Genomic DNA, 8,539 nt, shown 5'->3' with positions numbered 1-8,539 from the left:
TCTTTTGAAACAAAACATACAAGCTAGTGGGTAGTCTGAATGTGTGTGTGTGTGTGTGTGTGTGTGTGTGTGTGTGTGTGTGTGTGTGTGTGTGTGTGTGTGTGTGTGTGCATGGTGCCCCAAAAATGCTGTGGAGTCTCATCCATAGTGTATTTCCTCCTTGCACATAGGGTTTTGGAGATGATCTGGATTTACTGAGACAACTGCCAAGATAGACTTGTCAAGAAACAGAAGGATTGGTAGCTAAGTGGTTAAGATGTTGCACTTTTGATTGGAAGGTCATGGGTTCAAATTCCAGCACCACCAAGCTGCCAGTGCTGGGTCTTTGAGCAAGGCCCTTAACCCTCAGTCGCATAGGTGTATAACTGAGATAACTGTAAGTCTTCTGCCAAAATGCCATGATTGACTTCTGACTTCTAAGCAGAATGAGTTCATAAGTTCAAATCTCACCCACACTAAGCCCTTTCGGCCCCTCAACCCTCAACTTTTCAGTTAATTGTAAGTTGCTTCAAGAGCTTCTACCAAATGCAATAAATGTCAAATGACATCACAGCAAAATACTCTTCTGTGCATATCCAGGCTTGTTAGGAAACTAGAGTCAGAGCGCAAGGTCAGACAGGGTTAAGGGCCTTGCTCAAGGGCCCAACAGGGGCGGCTTGGCAGTGCTCAGGCTTTTATTTTTGACCTCCAGTAAGCCACAGGCACCACTGAGCTAAATGAAGTAATTATGTATGGAGGTAGAAACTTAGTGGTTAGGGCATTGGACTTCGGATCTGAAAGTTGTGAGTTCAAATCACAGTCACGGAAAGCTGCCACTTCTGGGCCCCTGAGCATGGCCCTCAATCCCATAGATGAGACAAATGTAAATGCTATAAATTTAAATGACAAATAAAAGAATCTGTTCAATATTTGAGAAAAGAAACTTTTCAATAAAAATAAATAATGGATAATTGAATACGTCATCGCTAAAGGTTACGCTGTATGAGCAAAAGTATTGGGACAGCTAACTTTTCCCTCCATACAGTATGTGTTTGTTCTCCAACCATTTACTAAAGAGTTAAAGGCACACAAATGCCTATGAATAAAGTAGCATTAGATTTTCTTTCTTATTTATCTCCTTGCCCATGCCTGATTGTCCACATCACCAGAGATGTCAAGCATGGAAACAGGAACGTTGTTTATTTTAGACGTCGGAAAAAACGCTTTGTTATACAACTCTGTTTTTCACTGAATTGCATCAAGATGATAGATGAGAAAGAAAAAAAGGATGCTCTAAAGTTGTCCATTGTGGACTTTAAAAACTTCTAGGATCAAGTCAAGTCAAGTCAAGTTTATTTCTATAGCGCTTTTCACAACAGACATTGTCTCAAAGAAATCAACAGTCAAGATGAATGGTGTGTATTTATCCCTGATGAGCAGCCGTGGCGACTGTGGCAAGGAAAAACTGTTATTAGGAAGAAACCTTGAGAGGAACCAGACTCAAAAGTTGAACCCATCCTCATTTGGGTGACATCAAGAGTTTGATCATAAATCTTTCAACAATACAGAACACTGGAGAGTGAGACTAACATGAGTACTGGAATATAAGATTATAAGTGATGTTCTTTCTACAGTCTTATACAGTCTTTATGGTTATAAAACTAGGAGCTACTGAGCTCAACATTTGTGATCATCACAGATCCAGCACCAGCTTCTCCATACCAGAGCCTTTAAACACTCTAGAAGGTCCAATGTCAAAACTCCACACGTAGCGGGATTCAATTGGCACTGGTACGTCTCTAGATGGTTCGGGATGTTTGCAAGTTCGACATCTACTTCTTCAAAGGTCCATAATCTTCATGAGGTGGGACGTGACTGGAGCTGGCCAAACCTCAGGATGCCTCGGGATGGGGAAAGAAAGAGAAGGATCTAGGAGTCTAAGAGTCTGAGAATTATAAAAAATTTATCACAAACAATGTTGGATGTTACAATATCAGCATATTCGTCTAAAACAATGTAATGTGACACACAAACACATTTATTCCTTCTGCATAATTGATCAGAGATGACACGAGTGCGAAACGGTAATTCTAACCGTGACTGATCGTTTTTGTCATAAAAAAGGTCCAACTTAATAAAATAAACATGCAATTCTAATCTAACTTCATTATTCTTGCATGTCCTGAGACGTGAGGAATACGGTGGCCTTTTGAATATCGTTCATTTTTTTCCCTTTTGACAAAGGTCATTAAATGCTAATCATATTTCATGATCAACACCACACGCAATTACGCCCGGCATTAATATGAACACTTTCAATCGGCTTCATTCCCCTGAGTGATGGAGAATTAACCATGACCTTTGAGTGGGCAGGTTACAAACTCCATCCTCCTGCTGAGACCTGGCTCTGTGCTAGCACTCAGAACACACCACTGACGCTACGATAACAAATAAAAGAGATGCTAATATACACTATATACACAAAAGTGTGTGGACAGATTACCATGACATTCATATGTCCTTTTTCAACATCCCATTCCGTATTTTGTCCTCGTTTGCTGTTATAAGAACCTCCACTCTTCTGGGAAGATGTTCCACTAAATTTCTGTGGAGATTTGTGTAAGAATCATTCAGGGATAAGGGTGTTAGTAAAGTTTGGTCCTGATGCAGGTGAGGTGAGGTGAGGAGATCACATTCACCCCAAAGGTGTTCTAAAGACTAAAGAGCTCAGTAGCAGGAGATCTTCTACTCCAAACATCATTGTGTTTTTTTCCAAACATCATTGTGTCTGAATGATCACAAATCACAGAATCACAAGCACACGCCAACAGTTTGTGTAAAATTGTAAAATATCAGAAAAGCTGGAAAAAATTAAAAGCTGAAAGAAAGAAAGAAAGAAAGAAAGAAAGAAAGAAAGAAAGAAAGAAAGAAAGAAAGAAAGAAAGAAAGAAAGAAAGAAAAAATAAATTCTTAAAATAAGAGAGTGAGTTAAACACATTCTTTATCTCTCACACTCTCACTCACACACACACACACACACACACACACACACACACACACACACACACACACACACCTGTGAACACTACTTACAGCTACATGAGCCCAGATGATGGCTTAGCTGGGTAGAGTAGAAGCTCAGTGGTTATGAGGTTGGACTATTGATCAGAAGGTTGTGAGTTTAAATTCCATCACCACTAAGCTGCTCCTGAGCAGCTCCTGAGTGTTCAGCAAATGGGAACTAAATGTGGCATTAAGCCGTTTTACACTATTTATTCATTATGATGAGGATCTTGAACCTCAAACATAACAATCATGCCTCATCTTGTCTCGTCTCGTCTCATATCATTCTCCTTCAGCCGGACCGCAGCAGACAAGGGTGTCTCGCAGAAACACCAAACCGAAGACTCTAAACACTCCTGAAGACTCGACGTACTACAACCTCGTCCACGTGAGTTCATATTTATATTCAAGATCTCACCTCACCTCCACTTCCTGTTAGGCTCATTAGGTTTCTCTATCTCTCTCTCTTTATCTCTCTCTCTCTCTTTCTCTCTCTCTCTCATGTGTGTTGTCTTTTTCCCACAGCGGTCCATTCAGGATGACAAGAAGAGGTCGAGGAAGCAGAGGTGAGTGAGTTCTGCATATGCTCAGAAAACAGACAGCTAATGGATGAATGTGGCAGCAAACAGGAAGTGTGTATCATTAAAGAAAAAAAATGCATAAACATTTCCTTTCATATTTATTTTAGTAAACAGTAAAAAAATTTGCAATCAAAATTACTTAAATTATTTAAATTATTCAAAATGTTCTGAATATTAATTCTGTATTTAACATTCATAATTATCCTTGAAAGGCTTCTGGTTGAAGTATTAGCAGTAAAAGTGAGCTTTTATATGTGTGTGTGTGTGTGTGTGTGTGTGTGTGTGTGTGTGTGTGTGTGTGTGCGCACAGTGAAAGACAGACTCTGGGGACATCAGGTTCAGTGAAGTACAGATGGAGAAAGACAGCAGTAGTTTATATGCATCATTAAGAGCAAGCAGGACGACATAAGAGACACCAACCAGGAGCACAGAGAGAGAGAGAGAGAGAGAGAGAGAGAGAGAGAGAAACAAACTGAGAGAAAAAGAGATTTGGCAATAGCTTTTATGGATGGATGGATGGATGGATGGATGGATGGATGGATGGATGGATGGATGGATAGATAGATAGATAGATAGATAGATAGATAGATAGATAGATAGATAGATAGATAGATAGATAGATAGATAGATAGATAGATAGATAGATAGATAGATAGATAGATAGATAGATAGGAATTTGTAGAATGTCAGAGCAGCTGGAATAAATGAGAGCTGAGAGAGAGAGAGAGAGAGAGAGAGAGAGAGAGAGAGAGTTGGCACACTGTGATTCACAGAAATGTGAAATTAGACACATTTACACACACACACACACACACACACACACACACACACACACACACACACACACCTTAAGCACTCTCCTGATTTAGTTCAAAGACACAGAGAAACCCACTGAAGTTATTCAGATACCAGTGAAACTGCTACATGCAGCTTGGTCATGTGACCTCACACTCACGCAAGTGTATTTCTTTCTTAATAATCTCCAGCACTAAGAAGCTGTTGGACACTGATGATCAGTATTACCAGAGTCTGAACACCAATAAATCCTCAATTGAGACATCTGGAGACACAGACACACTGGACTCTGAGATGCCCACATCTGATACGCCTAAATCTCCAATCCAGGACAGGTGAGCGCTCAGAAGCTAAAAAAGTCCAGGATTTATTTGAACATTGTTGTGAGAAATGTTTGTGGGATTCAGAGTCGGGTTATGGAGCTGCTGAAGTCATTTGCTTTAGCTCCATGTTCACATTAGCGATTAAAATCATTTGTGTGGAGTTTAAACTGGTGAGGTTGCCAGATTTTTCTTGAGCACAAGCATCCAACCTTAAGCCTGTAAAATGGCATAGAAAATATTAACGGATAAAATGAATCATTGTTTGTTCATGTAAAAGCAAAAGGGATGTGGGGATGATATATATATACACACACACACACACACACACACACACACACACACACATATATATATATATATATACACGCATAGTATATATTACAATATATATTGAATTTATACATTTATACCAATTTCTTTTCATTCACTGAGGCAGACAAAGATCATGATATCTCATGACATGCAAATATACTACATATTCTTACTATTTATTTCACACAAAAGCTATATTTGGCCTTGTGGTAAGATATTTTTTCATCTCTGAGAGAAAAAACTCCATAGTCTTCATGAATAAATGAATAGTGTGATATATATGTACATATTATTGATGTAAGACATTTTAATCTACATTTAGTCTGATAAGTAAGTGATACTCAGGGTTGGTTATTAAAATGATGTAAGACCCCACACCTGGATCTGGAATATCACCTTATACCAGAGTCTCTTCCCAGCATTAAAACCACCTACAGCTGGTATTAGTGTTGTGGAGCAAAGCTGACTGAATAGATCACAATTACACATTCCTTTCCTTCATTATTTTATATACGGCTCATTAGAGCTAGAATTCTGCTGCTAGATAGATAGATAGATAGATAGATAGATAGATAGATAGATAGATAGATAGATAGATAGATAGATAGATAGATAGATAGATAGATAGATACTACAGGTGGTGACAGAAAGATGGCGAAAGAACCGAGAGAAAGAGAAATGTAGTGGCAGAAAGGAAAAAAGAGAACAGAAATTATCAAGGAGTGGGAAATTGTAGAATGTCAAAACAGCTGGAATAAATGAGAGCTTAGAGAGAGAGAGAGAGAGAGAGAGAGAGAGAGAGAGAGAGAAACTGAGTGAAAGACAGAGATTAACAATAGCTTTTATGGATGGATGGATAGATAGATAGATAGATAGATAGATAGATAGATAGATGGATAGATGGATGGATGGATAGATAGATAGATAGATGGATAGATGGATGGATGGATAAAAAGGAAGGAAGGAAGAAAGGAAGGAAGGAAGGAAGGAAGGAAAGAAGGAAGAAAGTGTAGGCACACATTGATGTAAAGAAATTCTCAAAGTGAAATAAGACACATTTAAGTTAAACACATTTACACACACACACACACACACACACACACACACACACACACACACACACACACACACACCTTAAGCACCCTCCTGATTTTGAATCCTTACTCATGTCGAGTCTTAACCTTGAATCTGACTTTGCATGTCTCACCCTGACGACACATTCTGAGTAAAATATTCAGACACAAGTAAGATGACACATTCATTAGTTTAAGGACAAACAGCTCTAATCCACACACATCCTCCTGCTTCACATCCTCCATGCCTTTTACAGCTTCATCTGCTCTTCTCTGCAGGGACTCTCTTCCCAGAATGCTCGCTATGGAAGACGAGGAAAATCCGTACGACTACAGGAAGCTGCTGAGGAAGACGTCTCAGAGAGGAAGGCTTATCCCACAGAACTAGACTCCACGTTCATGAGCTAAATAAATGTTTTGTAAATATGTATGAGACCGCTGTTTGTACGAATTGTCACGCAATCCATTGCTGGCTTTATATGCTTTATATATCTTTTTTAAATTTTTTCATATATAAATATATATTTATATATTTATTACAACACTTCAGAGAAACGAAGAAAAAAAAACAAGAAATGAGTGCTAAAGGAAACGCACTAGCATGAACTTAAACTAGCTTTCTAATGCATATCAGATTTTTAGCATCTCAGGCTAACGGGTGATGTAGATTACTAAACACTGAGGTTTACAGATTCTTCGGGTCGTCACTGCCTGGCTCTCGAGTCGTCCTACACTGTATGTGTGCACTTTACTTTTCTCTTGTTTTTTTTCCTCACTTTTTTTGTGGAATATTCTTGCACAGCTCAGGTGCCAATATTTCGGATTGTAAGCACAGCTTTTGCAATGTTTGAGCTTTTTCTAAGATTTTTTTGCATTTTTTTATTAATCGTCACCGGACGATTGTGCTGCAAATTAGGCGCATCAGCAAGCAGCTAAGCACCGTTGTGGCTAGCAGATTGCCTTTCCACTGGCATAACCCTGTGATGTCCTCCTCTGCCTGCTAACTTTTTAAAGAAACCCAAGAAAATGGTAAGACTAGAGGTAGAGCCACACCAAATTGACGCCAAAGAACTAGCTCTGAGGAAAGCTAACTGTGGTGTCGCCTCACATCACCTGTGTCAGGGCAAAAAAGTTGCACTACAACACACCAGACAGACTCCAACCAATGGCCAACTAGCGTGTACATTGCATGAGAGAACAGAACTCTCCCATACCAGCAGGTGGCAGTAGTCTGTATTTGGCGTCCGAACAAGGAAACTGGAACTGTAAATATATGCCACGATCATTACTAACGGATTTGTTTAGCTTTACTCTGTCATTGTTTGCTTCGGTCAGTTCAGATTTTTTTCTCAGGTGCTTATTCGGTTAGCTGAACAGCCAATAGGAGTTCTCTTTCTGTCCAACACGCTCTGCTGCTGATTCGACATGCAGAATCGGACGAAAAACAGAGGACGGCATCCGATTCGAGCCATCAGCGTGATGTGTGTTCTTATTCTTCCTTCTTAATCTAGCCTTATTTTATAATAACATTTAGAGCGAGAATGAGAGAATAACATTCGGAGAGAGAGAATGAGAGAATAAAATTGGAGAGAGAGAATAAGAGAATAACATTCGGTGAAAGAATAACATTTAGAGAGTGAGAACAAGAATAACATTTGGAGAAAGAGAAGAGAATAAAATTTGGAGAGAGAGAATGAGAGAATAACATTTGGAGAGAGAAAAAGAGAATAACATTTGGAGAGAGAAATAAGAGTAACTCTTTATCAGAACTGGTCATTGGTAACGAGTCTGTGCCCAGCTGTAGTTTATGCTGCATGTAGACTTAAGTATCAAAACCTGATAACAAAGACACTGAAAAGACTTGTGTTTTTACTTCTTGTGTTAATCACTTCTTATTAATTAACTGTTATATTTTATGAGATTGAGAAAAAAAGAAAATCTGACAAAAATTTCAGCTAAAAAATTTGCATTACATATCAGTCATCGGCTGCTCTGATTTCAAAATATCGTCATTGGCCAGTTAAAAACCAGTTCCAGACGGATTCACCCACAGGAAACCCAAATCACCGAGAGGGAACGGACACAAGAAGTAAAACTCTTGTATTTATGTTGCTGTTACTTTCGCTTTGCGTTAACGTTATCTGTGTGATCGATCTTCTGGGCCAATAGAAACCTGTGTGTCAAATCTAACTTGTGATTGGTTAAAAAACAGACGAGCTTGCTCGTTATAAAACAGTTCTCCTGATGTTCATTGCCTCTTGTTTGACCACTGATTAAAATATCTTGCTATCTAACCAGCATTCGCTGATATTCTGATATTCGAAAAAAACATTATCAGGAAAAAGTGGTGGAAAGAAATAGAGTGATGTAATGGGTTTTTTTTGTAATTTGTAAAAATTTGGGGAAATTTTTT

The sequence above is a fragment of the Silurus meridionalis genome, chromosome 4 (assembly GCF_014805685.1).
Source record: "Silurus meridionalis isolate SWU-2019-XX chromosome 4, ASM1480568v1, whole genome shotgun sequence".
NCBI classification, from domain to species: Eukaryota; Metazoa; Chordata; class Actinopteri; order Siluriformes; family Siluridae; genus Silurus; species Silurus meridionalis.
This window is presented reverse-complemented; position numbering follows the sequence as displayed.